Source organism: Humulus lupulus, chromosome 5 (assembly GCF_963169125.1).
Source record: "Humulus lupulus chromosome 5, drHumLupu1.1, whole genome shotgun sequence".
In the NCBI taxonomy this organism is placed as follows: Eukaryota; Viridiplantae; Streptophyta; class Magnoliopsida; order Rosales; family Cannabaceae; genus Humulus; species Humulus lupulus.
Genome location: NC_084797.1, coordinates 163,784,366 through 163,801,280, shown reverse-complemented (window position 1 = coordinate 163,801,280; position 16,915 = coordinate 163,784,366). Strand labels below are relative to the sequence as shown.

Genomic DNA, 16,915 nt, shown 5'->3' with positions numbered 1-16,915 from the left:
TCTACCCACATTCTCGTGCCATATCTTATTGTCTGCGCTCTCAACTATAAGCGCCTTCTCCACAACCTGTGCATAGGTAGTCACTCCTGACACGGTAATAATACAAACATTCTGGGATATCATATGTTGTAGCCCCTGGAGAAACCTCTCTCTTCTGGTCCCAACAGTGAGCACCAGATCCTCGACAAACTTTGCCAATATATCAAACTTCAAGGTGTAATCGATCACAGACATATTGCCTGAAGTAACTTACCAAACTCTTCAGCCTTCGCAACTTTAACTGCATCATTGTAGTATTTCTCATTGAACGGAGTTTTGAATTCCTCCCATTCCATAGTAATTATTGCCCTGGTCTAGGATACCACCTCCCACCATATTCGGGCATCCTCCCAAAACATGTTAGTGGCGCAGGCCACTCTCTCATTACCACCAAACCTCATGAAATCCAAGATGGTGGTTGTAATGTCACAAATTACCTAATAATGCTTAGGGCCTTGATTAGGGTGCCAGGATGTCAATATATGGAATTATATGCTTATATGATATATTTGTGTATGATTATGTGATTATGTGAGTTATATGATAATATAACTAGTTATGCATGTTTAGGAGTATTAAATATGCATGTGGGCCCGTTTCTTATTAGAAGGGTAATTTTTTGTAATTTGGTCGTCATGGGCATAATTGTATATATGTGCATATATGTAATATATGTGAGAGACCACATTATTATGTGGGTTTATTAGGGTTATTCAGCACGATACGATCCTAAGGAGCAAGTTAGCGAGAAAGTCACGACGGGACCCAATACCGACTCAAGGCGAGTCAAGGGGTATTTTAGGTATTTAGCTCAGTATCAGGTTATCGGGTAACGGGAATGAATAATTGAGGATATATTTGGAGTTAGTATGATTAGGAGGTAATATTGGGGATTTTGACCATTTTTCCCTCGGGGACGTTTTTGGTACCCCGAGACTCGGGATTAGCTTAAGTAACTTAAGCCTTAAAAAACATAAACAAAAACATTCCAACACTTTGTTAGCAGCAGATCCTAACCGACTCGCTCTCTCTCTCTCTCTCTCTCTTATTCTCTCTCAACTTTTCTAAGGGAATTCTTTGAGAATTAAGGAGAATTTGTTGGCTGAAGCTTGAAAGATTGCAGGCCTAAGCTTGAAATTGGATTAGCTACAGCTAGGGAGACTTAAATCACAGCTGAGGTAAGGTTCTAACCTTTGTTTTTACTGAATTCCATTAGATTTTTTGGTGTTCTTTAGCTTGTAGCTCAAAGGTTGGATTAATGAGTTTTGATGAGTTTTTCATCTAGTTTTTAGTTGGATTTTGTTGCTGGGAAGATATTAAATCTGTGAGGATTGAATTGTTTTTTTAGGGTATAATTGGGGTGGTTTTGATAGATTTTGGCTGGAGAAAAATGGAGGAATTCTGGGTTCGCAGGGTTAGGTCACAGCTCTGTTCATGGGGCTTCGCGACCCAACCGAACCCAGGGCCCTTGGGGGCTTCTGTCTGGGAGGCGCACCGCGACCCTCAAGGGCAGGTCGCGGCCCGTGTCCCATTTTTTAGAAGAAGGGGACCTCTGACTTGGGGGGCGCGCCGCGACCCTTAAGGGCAGGTCACAGCCCGCCTAGGCTGTTTTGGCCACCATGGGTTTCTAATGATGGGAATTTAAACCTAAGGGCTCGGGATCAATTATACTACCCATTTTAGTAGAATTCGAGGTCCTGTAGGCTAGGACTCAGTCCGGAAGCCTTTATTTGCTCATTATTGATGAAATCCTATATTATGATTGTGACTAGGTTATCACTAGATGGCTCAAAACTAGAATCATACTCGAGGGTCGTTCTTATTTTAGGCTATACTCGGACCTGAGGTAAGAGAATTTCACCCAATGTGTGATATATGTGATTAGGGCTTGGCCCGACTGTTAATTATAATTATGAATAGGGCTCGGGCCCCTAAGAATGAACATGTTTAAGTTATCGTTTCACTTGTTTATTAAACATACTTGAATATTATGTACCTGACTAAGTGTTACATGACTGTTCCCATGGTTTGCGTAGCTAGGGCTTGGCCCCGTTAAGGAGCATGGTTATTACGATGTTTGCAATTATTTGATGATGTTATGTGATTAATATGTATGCATACTTGTATTGTCTAAAGTATGCTTATCTATACCTGTTTTTGTATCTGTATCTGAATACTTGGTTCAGGGCTTGACTTATTAGTCAAGGACGGCAATAGCGCGCTGCGTGCTGGTCAAAGGGCTTAGACCCAAATCAGCAATGTACTATTACGTTGGTTGACCCAATGGTCATTGGAAAACAAAAGTGTTTGGCTAGCTCTATGGCTAGTTACCCAGAGCTAAGGCAAGGACCCCAGGTGACTCTATGGTCACATAGCTAGGACATAGGGCCTCGAGGTTGACTCTATGGTCAACTATTCAGGGCAGCGTCCCCCAAATGGTCCAATGACCATTTATTTGTAATTGTAGGCCTGTATGAGTAGGTTATTACTGCAAGGCATGCTAGATAAATATCTGAAAATCTGTATTTTTTGTTCATGCACATGTTTAAGTTTTCTTGCTGAGCCTTGGCTCACGAGTGCTATGTGGTGTAGGTAGAGGAAAAGGAAAGCTTGACCAGCCATGATTTGGAGAGCTTTGGTGGTGGCGTGTACATATACAGTTGCTCATCGACCACGACCGAGGATATCTTAGAGGAACTAGGGTTGTAGCCTTAATTTTTTCGCTTAGGTCGGCCGATTGTAATTTTTATGTATATACACCTTTTTATTCATTTGTTTGTAATATTTTTGGATCCCATGTATGTATGAAACTTTTTAAATAAAAATTCATCAACTCCTTTGACCAAAAATTTTAACCATAACCCATGACGTTAACCTTAGTTACACGTTTATAACCAAATGACTTGATTAGCAAGTCTGAAAAAAATTTAAGTACACAGTGTAACAGTCCTAGATTAGGAGGATGTTACAGTGGTTATCATAGTCATCCACTGCTCAGCCTTCAGTGAGTCTGAGCTACCCTAAAAAATTAGGGGGTGCTGCTTCCTGAACCTCTCATACAGTGGTTCTCATCTATCTCCTTCTGCCTGGGGCTGTACTACCGCTGGTACCACTGGTTGTATCACTGTTGGTTTCGCGGGCTATAGGTTATCTGTTGGAACCTATTGTTGTCTCAAAAGGTGATTCTCATCTTCCTGCCTCTGTAACTTGGCTTGCCTATCAGCAAGCACCTGTTGCTAGTTCTCTGGAGCTAGTAATGGGGCCTGGCCCTAGTCATTCTCTTCCCTGGCCTATATCTCTTGGCCAACCAACCTCTCTAACCTTCGAGGAAGCATATTGATAACTATCCCACTCTGCAGTGATCAAATCAGTTGTTAGGTAAGTAATAACTATACCTCTTGCCGACTGATGGTCCAAGACTGAACAAACTAACAGATGCAAGGTTAATAAGCATGCCAACGCATAATATGCTTAATCATGGTGCTAATAAGCACTTCCTGATATTCATCAGTAAATAACAATGCTAATAAGCATTTTTGGCATACATAAGAAATTAACAGTGCAAATAAGCTTAAAGTTGTCTCTGTCTATATTTAGAGCATGGATGATATCTGTGGGGCTGGTGCCACCCATGTCCTTGTGCGACAAGGCAAACACGTCTTGATTGCTCCTTAGGAAGTTTACAAGTTCATATTTGACTTCCTTGGCTAAACTTTTTCCATTCTTGACTGTCTTTGTTGGCTTGTCCTGGTCAAGTGGGACTTCCTCCATGTCTTCAATAGCTCCCAGTCCTGTATCAAAGTCCCCAATGCGAGAATCAATGTCCTCTCCTCCGCTTTGGGAAATTCTCTATTTGGAGCTACTTGCCTCTTCTAAGGAGGTATTACCTTGTTGCCTGATGGTGCTTATTCCCATTTCTGATGTTGGCTTGCTAATCGCTGGTCTAGCAAAGATCATGTTGGTTGTGGCCAAGCCTTTCTTAGCAGTTGTAATGGATGAATTATAACATTCACAAGCCTCTCTTTGGTTTCCTTTTGCATTTCCGATTCCGACATTGGTAGGAAACTTCAACATTAGATGAAACATGGATGTTATGGCACACAGGTCAATCGAGATCGATCTTCCTAAAAGGACATTGAAAACTTAGGGAATATCGAGCATGACAAATGTTGCCATAACTGTGCTGTTTGCAGGTGCAGTTCCTACTGTTACTGTAACATCCTCCTAATCCAAGACCGTTACACTGTGTACTTTAAATAGTGTCAGACTTGCTAATCAAGTCATTTGGCTATAAACGTGTAACTAAGGTTAATGTAAAGGGATAGGGTTAAATATTTTGGTGAACGGAAATATTGACTTTTCATTTAAATTTTTAATACATACATGGGATCCCAAAATGATACAAACAAATATTCAAAAGGGTATATACAAGTCAAAAGTTACAACCAACCAGCCTAGGCGGCAAAATAAGGGATACAACCCTAATTCCCCTGAGATATCCTCAGCTGTGGTGGATGCACAACCCCATATGTACACGCCGCCACCGTACCTCTCCAACTCATGATTGATCAAGCTTTCCTTTCTCCTTACCTACACCACATAGCACCCGTGAGCCAAGGATCATCAAGAAAACTTAAACATGTGCATGAACAGTAAATTTAGATCCCAAATACATATCTAGCATGCCCAATAGTAATAACCTACTCATGCATGCATACAATTACAAATAAATGATCATTGCATCATTATGGGAGCCCGCTGCCCTGAATAGATGACCATAAGGTCAATTCGGGGCCCTATGCCCTAGCTATGTGACCATAGAATCACCTGGGGCTCTTGCCCTTAGCTCTGAGTAACTAGCCATAGATCTAGCCAAGCGCTTTATTTTCCAACGACCATAGGGTCATCCAAAGTACGTTCCTGGTTGGGCCTAAGCCTCTTGACCAACGCACGACGCGCTATTGTCGCCCTTGACTAATAAGTTAAGGCTTTAATCAGACATTCAGATAACTAGACAAATAGATACAGATACAGATAAGCATACTTCATACAATTCAAGTATGCATACATATAACTCATGGTATCTTAACCAATCAAACACAAACACATTAATAACCATGTTCCTTCATAGGCCCGAGCCCTACCTATGTAAACCAGGCAAGAATTCATTAAATAATTATCCAGGCACAAAGCATTCAAGCATAACCTAAATCACATTCATTCTCAGGGGTCAAGCCCTATTCATAGTTATAATCAACAACCGAGCCAAGCCATAATGACATATATCACGTATTGGGTGCAGTTTTCTTACCTTAGGTCCAAGTTCAATATATATTAAGAACGACCCTCGAGCACGATCCCAGTTCTGAGCCCCTAGTGATAACCTAGTCATAACCATAATATAGAATCCTGTTAAAAATGAGTTAATAAAGGCTTTCGGACCGAGTCCTAGCCTCTAGGACGTCGAATTCTACTGAACCGGGTAGTAGAATCGATCCCGAGCCCTTAGGTTTGAGTTCCTGCACTCAAAACCTTCCCGGGGCTCAAATGCCCTTCAAGCATCACGGCCCGCCTCAAGTCAGAGAGCCCAAGGGCTCTCCTCTAGACCACACGTGTCACAGCGCTCCCTACAGGCGTCGCGGCTCAAAATGGCAGACCATCACCTCCTTCTCCATTTGTTCATGAGAGTTGCGGTGCCCGAAGAACAGGGCCTAACTCGACATGAAAACCCATAATTTTCCTTATTTTCTTCAAGCCAAATGTCACCAAAAACCTATCCAAACATAGCTAAATCCCCAAGGTAAAGTTCCCAATCAACTCAGCACCTCAAAACACATAAAACCCAAGCCTAAACTTGGCCAAAATCTTATCAAATCCTGAAATTCGGAATTGAGTTTCTAAACTCCAAAACTTAGCTAAAAACCAGAGAAACAGAGAGATTCGAGGCTGGAAATCGTTACCTCAGTTGCCCAAAGTGATGCTAAGCTTCTCCCCAAGAAATTTCGAGCCTAACCTAGCCTCGATTCCTCCTTGATCGCGAGAATTCCCAAGATATATGAGAGAGAGAATGTTTAAACGAGGGAGAGAAAGAGAACATGTTTTACTTCTGTTTGAGTGTTTGTGAGGTTTACTTAGACTCAAAGTAACCTTAAGCAAATCTTGAGGCTTGGGGTACGAAAAACGTCCCCGAGGGCAAAATGGTCAAAATCCCTTAAATCCCCTCCTAATCTCACTAAATCCAAATATATCCTCAATATTTATTCCCACTACCCAATAACTCGGTAATGTACTAGATACCCAAAATACCCCTTAACTCACTTCGAGTCGGGTATTCAGTCTCGTTGTGACTTTCCTACTAACTTGCTTCCTAGGATCGCCTCGTGCTGAGTAACCCAAATATATCCACATAATAATGTGTTCTCAAACATATATCACCTATATGCACATATATTCCAAATATACTTGTAACAGGCCAAATTACTAAAATTTCCATCCTTATAAGAAACGGGCCCACGTGCATATTTAATACACCTAGTCATACATATCTAGTCATATTATAATATAACTCAAATAATCATTTATTTACACACATATATGTCACATAAACACATAATTTTTCATAAATTTCTCTCCTAGCCCCATAATCAAGGCCCTAAGCCTTATTAGGTAATTTGGGATGTTACAGTTACTGCGAACTTGATTGTTCCTGCTGGAGTCATCCATTCTCCAGTAAAACCATAGAAAGTTTGCATGCATGGTTCTAGGTCCCGAATAGGTAACTTCATCCTTTCAAGGGTTTTTTTTTAAAAGGATGTTTACTGAGGAACCATGATCGCGATCATGTTAGCAATCTAGGCCTCGATTACCAAGGGATTATTATGTGGGAATCTAACGTGTATGGTGTCATCCTCAGTGAATTGTAACCTCCCAAATTTGCTAATCAGGTTTAATGTCTTGATTAGCGGGTCAGGGGGGTATAATTGGATTTATATGTGAAATATGTGAATTTATTTAAATATATGTGTGATTATGTGAAATATATGAGTTATATTATGACATGATAGCTTATGAATGTTTATGTGTATTAAAAATGGCATTGTCGTAATTTTTACCCGCTGAGGGTATGTCTGTAATTATATATGCTTTATGATTGAGACCATATTATTATGTGGATATACTTGCGATATTCGGCTTGAGTCGACCCTTTGGAGCAATTTGGCAAAACAATTCACAATAGAGAATTATACCCAGCTCAGGTTGTGGCGCAATCGTGCTAAGGTCCAAAGAACCAAGAAATTTGAATGTGGTTTGGGGTTTCAAGGCTTGGGGCGCGACCATGCAGGGCAAGGAGCAACCGCACCAGTGCCCCAAAACTCTAAAATTTCTATGGCGTGGCCGCGCTATGTGCCCTGGAAAGTTGTTTTGGTGATTTTTAGGATTAGAGCTTGGGGAGTTCGGGAATCCATTAGGGGCCCACTTAGGGATTCAAGGGATGTTTCTAACGTCCTGACATTTGGGAATAGTAACTCTATAAGTTGGGGTTCGGAGTGAGCCTCGTGATTTGGATTCAATCACTAATAAAAGTATGTTTATGTTGTGACTAGATTTTCGCAAGGGCTTGGCATCGGGATCGTACTTGAGGTCGTATCATCATTCACACGGAACTCGAGATAAGAAAACAACACCCGTGTTGAAATTAGGGCTTGAGCCCCCTGTGGTTGAACGTGGCTATAATCCCATTTGGAAATGCTTGTTCGAATATGAATAACTCTGCTATAAATAGTTGTGTTATGTATGAAATATATGCTTGGTTAAATCTGGAAGTGAGGCACGCACTTTTACGGCCCTGTAGCTGTTTGAAAAGAGACTGGAGCGTGAGTCACGCTTGTCCGACTCTATAGCTGTTTGAACAAAGCAGGTGTAGTGCGCTTGGGTGGCCCTATGACCGTATAAATAGATTGAATATTTTCTTGAGCGTTGTTTATAATTACTAAGCAGGCTATTTATAATTGTAATTTATTGATTGCTTGTATGCTTAATTGAGTTTTCTTATTGGGCCTTGGCTCACGGGTGCTACGTGGTTCAGGTAAGGGCAAGGGGAAACTGGACCAGGAATGAGTTGGAGAGCTTCGAGGGTGGCATGTACATATGTGGCCTGCTCGACTGCCACGGTCGAGACTTCTTTTGGAGATCTAGTATAACGCCCTGGATAACCAAGACTATTACATTGTGTATTTTAAATAGTGCAAGACTTGCTAATCAAGTCATTTGAACGAAAATGTGATCTTAAGGTCAACCATCAGATTAGGGTTAAAAGATTTTGATTATAAACGATTAATTTTCATTAAAACGGATGTTTGATACAAAGGATCCAAAAAATATGGCATAAGTGATAATTTACAACCCTCAAAAGTTTAATACAACCATAAGCCACTCTAATGGAAAAGTACAAGTATTAGGGCTCTGTCCTTGTACTTTTCCTCGGCCGTGGCGGTCGAGCAGCTGACTATGTACACTTTGCCCCCAGAGCTCTCCAACTCATGGTTGGTCTAGTTTCCCTTTGCCTTTACCTGCACCACGTAGCACCCGTGAGCCAAGGCCCAGCAAGAAAACCATAAACATCAAGCACATATAGCAACAGTAATATTCAATCATTTAACAGAATTTAAGTATAAAACTAAACAGTGGTAAATACTTCGTCTCAAATACATATCATAATCAATTACACAAATGCTCAGGGTTGGCACACTCAGGCCAAGCCCTCCATTTATCTAGCTGACCCTGGCTCGCTTTGGCCGAGCTGCGTTTAGTACGCTTAACATTATCCCCGGCACCCTTAGGCTGTTCATTCTCATATATCATAGCAATTGTACAATCAAACAGTACATGTATTAAATTATTAGGAACCTCAGTCCCATTCACAACCACACAAGGGTGCAGTTTTCTTACCTCAAATCCTGAGCAAAGAATATAGAACGGTCCCGAGCATGATCCTTAGTCTTGAGCCTTGGCGATAAACCTAGTCACAGTGTCAACGGGTAACCATAAATTTCTAATCCAAATAAATACTTAGGGAACAAATATTAGTCTCCGGGACCTTAAATTCTACTAAATCGGGTAGTAGAATTCAGCCCGAGCGCCTAGGTTTGAATCCCCGAGCCTCCCCGAACCTTAAACCTTATTTTCCCTTAATTCCCCATTTAGGGTCGCGACTTGCCCTTGAGGGTCGTGACCTACCCCTAAGACAGAGGCCACGTCCTCCCTGATGGAGGACACTAGCCATGACTTGCAGCTCTCTGAGTCGGGGCACGCCTAGCGAACAGAGGCTCGCAGCCTCCAAAACTCACGCGGGTCGCAGTGCTTGAAGAACAGGGCCGTGACCCGAGCCCCTAAACCCAGAAAAACCAACTTTTCTCAGCGTTTCTCCATGAGCCTAACCTCAAATTTCCATCCCAAACTAATTGCCAAACTCAAATTCAAGCCTAGAATTCCCATTCTTATATCACAGCCATTTCAACTAACCTATAACCTTTTTCTTTCAACATTTCATACCCAAAACCAGCTAGCAAACTAAAACTCATGCAAACTCAAACCTTTAACATAGTTTCAACTGAATTAGAGAAACTAACTTGAATTCTTACCTTAAATTGCAGCCTAATTCCTCAGCAATATCTTTGGATGATCCTAGCTTGATCCCCTGGGTTTCCACAGCTGAAATCCCAACCCCACTTCCTGAGTTTTTCCTTCTTCTAGCTTCAAGGCACAATGAGAGACAGATGAAGAGAGAGTATGTGTAAGAGGGATAGAGAGATATGAGAGTTCAAAATTCTTGGGTGGTTTCTAACTAAGTCTAGACTTACCCCTGAGTTAATCTCTTAACTCAAAAAGACCAAACTACCCCCCCCCCCCCCCTGAATTACTTAGTCCTTGAATTTGTTCTAAGGGTAAAATAGTATTTTCCTGATTCCCGCTAATTCCTCAAGTATTCCTAACGTTTACCAATTAATCTTGTCATGTCCAATTAATTACCAAATACTTATTCGTTACTCGATAAATCCCAAAATATTCTCTAAATTCCCAAAATAACCCCAGGCTCCCGCAAGCTGGGTATTTAAACCCCGTTGTGACTATTTCGCTAATCCCCTCACTATGACCGTCTCGAGCCATACACTGTCCACATAATAATGTGGTCACAACTATATATCACATATAATCACATTTATGCCCTTAACGGGCCAAAATCGCAAATATTCCCTTATAAGCTATAAAGGGCCCACATGCATATATAATACTCATAAACATGCATATAATGTACTCACATAATCACATGAATCATGTATGCCACATAGTCACACATTTAACCAATTAAACACACATATAAACAAATTATTCCCTCCCAACACGTTAATCAAGGCACTAAGCCTATTAGAAATTTTGGGTCGTTACAACTATCCCCTCCTACTGAGAATTTCGTCCTCAAAATTTACATGAATAACTCGGGATACTGATCCCGCATAGCTGACTCAAGCTCCCAGGTTGCTTCCTCGACCTTGCTATTCCTCCACAATACTTTGACCAGAGGAATCGTCTTATTTCTCAAAACCTTATCCTTCTTATTTAGGACCCGCACTGGTCACTCTTCATATGAAAAATCTATCTGTAACTCCAAATCCTCATATCTCAACACATGCATCGTATCTGAGACGTACTTCCAAAGCATAGAAATGTGGAATATGTGATGAACCCCTGATAATGATGGTGGCAGTGCCAATCTGTATGCCACATGCCTGATCCTCTCCAGGATCTCAAAAGGTCCTATGAATCTAGGGCTCAGCTTGCCCATTTTCCCAAACCTCCTCACCCCTCACAGTGTTGACACTTGTAAAAATACGTGGTCCCCTACTTGGAACTCCACGTCCCTACACTTAGGATCAACGTAGCTTTTCTGTCTCCTCTACGAAGCGAGCATTCGAGCTCGGATCTTCTCAATAGCTTCATTAGTCTTCTGAACCAACTCTAGTCCCAAATACTTCCTTTCACCCATCTCATCCCAATGAATGGGCGATCTTCATCTCCTTCCATACAACATCTCCAAGACTCCTCAAAGTTTAATACGCATGCTCTAAGCATGTCTTCCAATACCTGAATCATCCTCCTAGACTGTCCATTTGTCCACTACTACAAAAAGGGGCAATTGTGTCAGTCAAACGCGACAGTCAACACAGTTGACTGACGCTGTTGACAAAGAATTAGCATTTGTTGCAGTTGGGCACTACCACAAATGAGGGCGTTGAACAGGACAGTTTGCGTCAGTGGGCCACTGACACTGTTGACGGGTTGTTACCGTTTGTGGGATGCAAATGCCCATTAAGTAAATAAGCCCCCTTCATCCCCAACAGATCCCCCATTATACCTAAAATTTCAGAAACGAAAACTGAAGAAACCAGCGGCGCCCCTTCGGTTTTAGGTCATTTTGGTACGTTCTTATCAATTTTTTTTTAAACTTTTAATGTAAAAATAATGATATATATATTTATGAAACTTATACATAGTTTTTTTTTAAATTTTTTGTATAGATTTTGTATTTTTGAAGATTATTGTTTGAAAACCCATAAACTTTCTTAGTTTTTTGGGGTTTTCTACTTCAAGAACCCACATTGCTCAATTACCACAAGTAAGTGCAATTTTATTAATTTTTATTATTTAAATTTAATTTTGGTGATTTTTTTTATAAATTGACTATATTTCAGATTTTTTAATTTTTGGATAGTTTTATATTAATGATTGTCTAATTGTTTTAGGTTTAAACTTTGCATTTTAATATTTTATTTTTTTAGAATTTTTTTTATTATAATTTCTTTATTTTTTATTAACTTTTTCAATTTTTTAAAAATTTAATTTAATTTCGAATTTACTTATGTAAAAGAGTATATATATATTAATGTATATATTTTGTATAAGTTTCAGTTTATTAATTTTTTAGTTTGAATATTATTAATACATTTTTGTTTATATTTTGTTAACTTTTTAAATTTTGGGTTTAATTGGTTAATGATAAGAGTACAAAATATACGCTTATTCATAACTTTTTTCAGTTTGATTTGGTTGTTTTTCTCAAGTGAAAGTTTGTATTTGATCTGTTTGGTGAACTTGTGCAGTGTGTCGCTATAATTCTGATTAGTACGAGAATTCGGATAAATATCTGTTTAATTAGTCGAAGTTGGTTAATATTCAGAAATCTGGCTCAGGCGATATGTAACGTCCTAAACTCTAGGGACTGTTACGGTGGACATTTTAAACATTGCTAAACTCGCTAACTGAGTCATTTGGCCATAATCGTGTAACTAAGTATGATTAGCGGTTTAGGGATTAAAAATTTCAGTTAAGATATAATGTTTCACTAGAACATTTACTGTATACATTGGGATCCCAAAAATATAATTTAAAGGTCTATTACAATAAAATATTTACAACTAGCCGATCTAAGCGGCAAATGAGGGTTTAGCCCTAGTTCGTCTCCTTCAAACCTCGGCCGTGGCGGTCAAGCAGCTGCATATGTACACATCGTCCCTAAGATCCCCAACTCAAGGATGGTCCAGCTTTATTTTTCCTTTACCTACACCACATAGCACCCGTGAGCCGAAGCCCAGCAAGAAAACTCAATATGCTCATGAGCTATCATATCATGATATCAAATCATATCTGGCATGCCTAGCAAATATAGTTCTATTCTAGCATGCAAATAAAATCAAATAATGTTGGGGAATCTAGGATAAGAAATGCTGCCCTCCTAATTGGATGACTATCAAGTCAATCCTAATCAGATGAGTGATTTAACACTTGAGGTTCTGGTAAACCATACTGAGTGACTGACAAGCAAGTCACTACGGGGCTCAGCAACCAAAGCCATGCAAATGATGATCAGAATGATCATACAGAGCTTATAGCCCTGAACAGATGAGTGAACATCACTTTGAGGTTCTGTTAAACCATAATGTGTGACTGACAAGCAAGTCACTATGGGGCTCAGCGCCCATAGCCGTGTGACGGAACCATCACCTGGGCTTTCTTGCAATGGCTCTGATTAGATGAGTGACTATTAGGTAAGTTACACGGGGCTCGGCACCCATAGCCATATGACTAAATAGTCACTGTGGCTCTAAGTAACTAGCCTTTGGCTAGACAAGCGCTTATAGCATTCATCAAACTTGAGGTCGGTCCGGCATTAACGCTCTTCTAAGTCATTTAATGCAGATGTTGATTAGATCTAATCTTTGTTGGCTTGCGTTGAACATGCTAAGGCCGTTCCTGACTTATGAGTTAGCACTGTGTGACTAGTTCCCAGTACCACTGTCGAACTTGACTAATGAGTCACAGCTTCATAGTTGATACTGACATCTTTGCCAATTCTGACTATTCAGTCAGTGTCATACATAAGTGAGCAAGATTTGCTAAGCATTCAATATTCAGTCCATGTCCACATTTAAACATTCAACATGCCTCATGAATAACCATGCATGTCACATATGGGGTGCAATTTTCTTACCTTTGGTCCAAGCACAGGTTACCAATAAAAGATCCTTATTCCAAGCCTCTAGTGATAACCTAGTCACAACCACAAATGGTGATCCAATGAGTTCAATTTCTAAAACCACTCCCAGAACCAAGACCTAGCCTCCGAGACATCAAATCCCACTAAACCAGGTAGTAGGAACAATCCTGAGGCCTAAGGTTTGAGTTCCCCTAACCAAAACATCAATTTGGCAATAAACAGCACCAAGCGCTGCTGCCCTCAGGCAAAACAGAACCTCCACCTGCTTCTTCAAGCCTGGGCCGCGACGCCCAAGAACAGGGCTGCGACCCAACCTCGGACCATCCATTTTTCCCTGATTTTCCACTTTTAAAACCTTCCAAAAACCTATCCAAACATCTCCATGGTCCAAAACCCACAAAACCCAAGTCTCAAACCAATCAAAAACTCATCAAAACACAAAGTCCAATTCAAGCTTAAAAACTTGAAACTTGAATTACCTCCAATTGAGTTGTTTCCAACTAAATCCTCCGGCTAATTAGCTTCTAATCTTCCCTAGGATCGCTATGCCTCGATCCTCGCTTGAATTCGAGTCCTAGAACTCAAGTTTCCATTGTAAATGCGATCGGGAGACGGAAATGGTACTTTGAGGGAGAGAGAACGTTCTGAATGTTCTGTTTATTTCTTAAAAGGTTACTTCAAGCTTAAGTAGCCTCAACCAAATCCTAATGCTTGGGGTCCCGAAAACATCCCCGGGGACAAAATAGTCAAAACCTCCATAATTTTCCCCTGATCTTACTTACTCCCAATTTATCATCAAATTCTTATTCCTATTACCTAATAACCCGAAAATGCTCTATATACCCCTTGACTCACTTCGAGTCAAGCATAAATCTCGTTGTGACTTTCCCACTAGCTTACCTCCTAGGATCGTCTTGTGATGAGTAACCCTAGCATAACCAAATAATAATAAAAGCACCACACACATATCACATATATGCCAAATATGCCCGAAATGGCCAAAATATGAAATTCACCCAATTAATCATAAATGAGTTCACATGCATATTTAATACACCTAAACATGGATATTATCATTTAATAGCATATTAAATCAATTATGGCCCTCCCGGCCTCCTAATCAAGGTCCTAAACCTTATTAGGAAATTTGGGGCATTACACGATATATCGCCTGTCTTGGGCGATATATCACCAATTGAGGAATATGGATTTTTTCTGAAGCAGAAACAACAACAGATATTATGCGTTTTCATCAAGTATATTCGCCAGGCGAAATATTACAACATTGTAGGCGATATATCGACACAAGGACATTTTTGGCATTTGATGGAATTTCATAGGTTTGTTTTTGGGGAAATAAAGGAAGATTGAAAAGGGAGGGGAGGAGAGTTCTGACGGTAGGAGAAAAAGAAACAGAGAAGAATTGATTATTTTTAGTTTCATTTCTTTATGAATTTGAATTTTGGATTATGTGATGATGTTTAATATTATGAACTAAATTTTTATTTAGAGTATTTTAATGTAGTCACTGGATATTCTATTCATCTTTAATGCAATTTCTATGATTCTTTGAATTTTTGTTTATCTATTGTTCTTATGTCTAATGCTTGTAATTGATTGGCCATCTTTGGCATGATTATTGGTTTTAGTTCAATATCTGAAAAGTGAGAATTGGAATAGCTTTAGGCAATAGACATAGATTTCAATTTAGAACGAAAGTATCAAATTGGTTTGTGTAGCAATTAGGTTTTTGTTCTTAATGCGGTTTATGTGTAGAATTTATCACAGGCATGTAGAGAATTCACAGGTAAATTGAATATTTTATATCTTGAGAAAGAATAGAATTGTCAATAGTAAACCTGCTATAATCATAGGTTTAAGAATCATATTAGTGGTATTATTGTTTGAATAGAATTGAAGGTTGATGAAATTAAAATACTCTAATATTTCTCTTATATTAAATTTCGTTAACTAAACTTTGTTTTTCTAGTTTATTGTTAGTTGTTAATTTTTCATTCGATTTTCATTAGTCAAATAGAAATAAAAGTTTGCTTTTGGTAATTAGTGGATCAATTCCCTGACGGAACGATACTGTACTTCCACTACTATTACTTGTTTATTTGATTGCGTATACTTGCGCAGCAGAAAAATTGCAACAAGTTTTTGGCGCCGCTGCAGGGGAATTGATATGCTATTAATATCAAAACAGTTAATTTTTATTCTAATTTGGCTGTTTTTTTTATTTGTACTAATCTAAGTTGTCACACTTTGCCATTTCAGGTGAATCATTTGTATGCGACGTGAAGGGTCTACAAACCTTTTGCCTGTTAATCCTGAAATTGAAAGATCTTGCAGAAAAAACAGAAGGAATAATAGGTTAGAAGCATCAATGGTTGCCAACCAAAGAGACGGGGCTAACAACAATGATGGTCAAAATCACATCGCTCAGGCCCAAAATGTGCGATCATTAAGAGATTATGTGCTCCCTGCTCTCACAGGAGTTCACTCGTGCATTAGACTGCCGACTATTACTGCCAATAACTTTGAGATTAAGCTGGCGATTATACAAATGGTCCAGACTTCTGTCCAGTTTGGTGGTTTCCCCAATGAGGATCCTAACTTGCACAAAGTGAACTTCCTTGAGCTATGTGCAACGTTTAAGTTTAATGGGGTGAGAAATGATGCAATAAGATTGTGACTGTTCCCTTTCTCACTCAGGGACAAGGCAAAAAGTTGGTTTATTTCTCTACAGGCCAACTCAATTAATACATGGGAGGAACTAGCTCAGAAGTTTCTCTCCAAGTTCTTTCCTCCTGCAAAAGCTGCCAAGTTGAGGGGGGAAATCAATAACTTCTATCAGAATGAGGGAGAGTCATTGTACGATGCTTGGGAAAGATTCAAAGACCTGCTCAGAAATTGCCCTCATCACGGTATTGAGAAGTGGATGTTAGTCCACAATTTTTATAATGGGTTGTGCGATACTACTCGCACTATCATAGATGTAGCAGCAAGTGGTGCTCTCATGAGTAAAGGGGCTGATGAGGCCTAGGAATTGTTAGAGTAAATGTCTATGAAAAATTATCAGTGGCCTGCTGAACGAGACACCTCACTGAGAAAAGTAGATGGGGTACATGAATTAGATGCTATTACTGCTTTCTACTTCTATTGTCGTCTCAAGAACGTCGGCATATGTAGTATTTCCTGGGTTTGCTAACTTAACCCCCATCTCGATTTTTGGTCGAAGTCCTCTAACAAATTTGTTCACCCTCAGAAAATCGGTTAGAACCATCTCAGATGCGAATTTAGCTAAGCGGTCGAACTGAC

At 39.8% G+C, this 16,915-nt stretch overlaps 1 non-coding gene across 1 annotated transcript; it reads right to left on the bottom strand.

The window, feature by feature from the left end:
- Positions 1 to 16,418: 16,418 nt before the first annotated feature.
- LOC133780801 (small nucleolar RNA R71) lies at positions 16,419 to 16,525 on the bottom strand. Its single transcript, XR_009869618.1, has one exon. It is a non-coding gene; the product is annotated as a small nucleolar RNA R71 (small nucleolar RNA).
- Between the last annotated feature and the right edge of the window lie 390 nt (positions 16,526 to 16,915).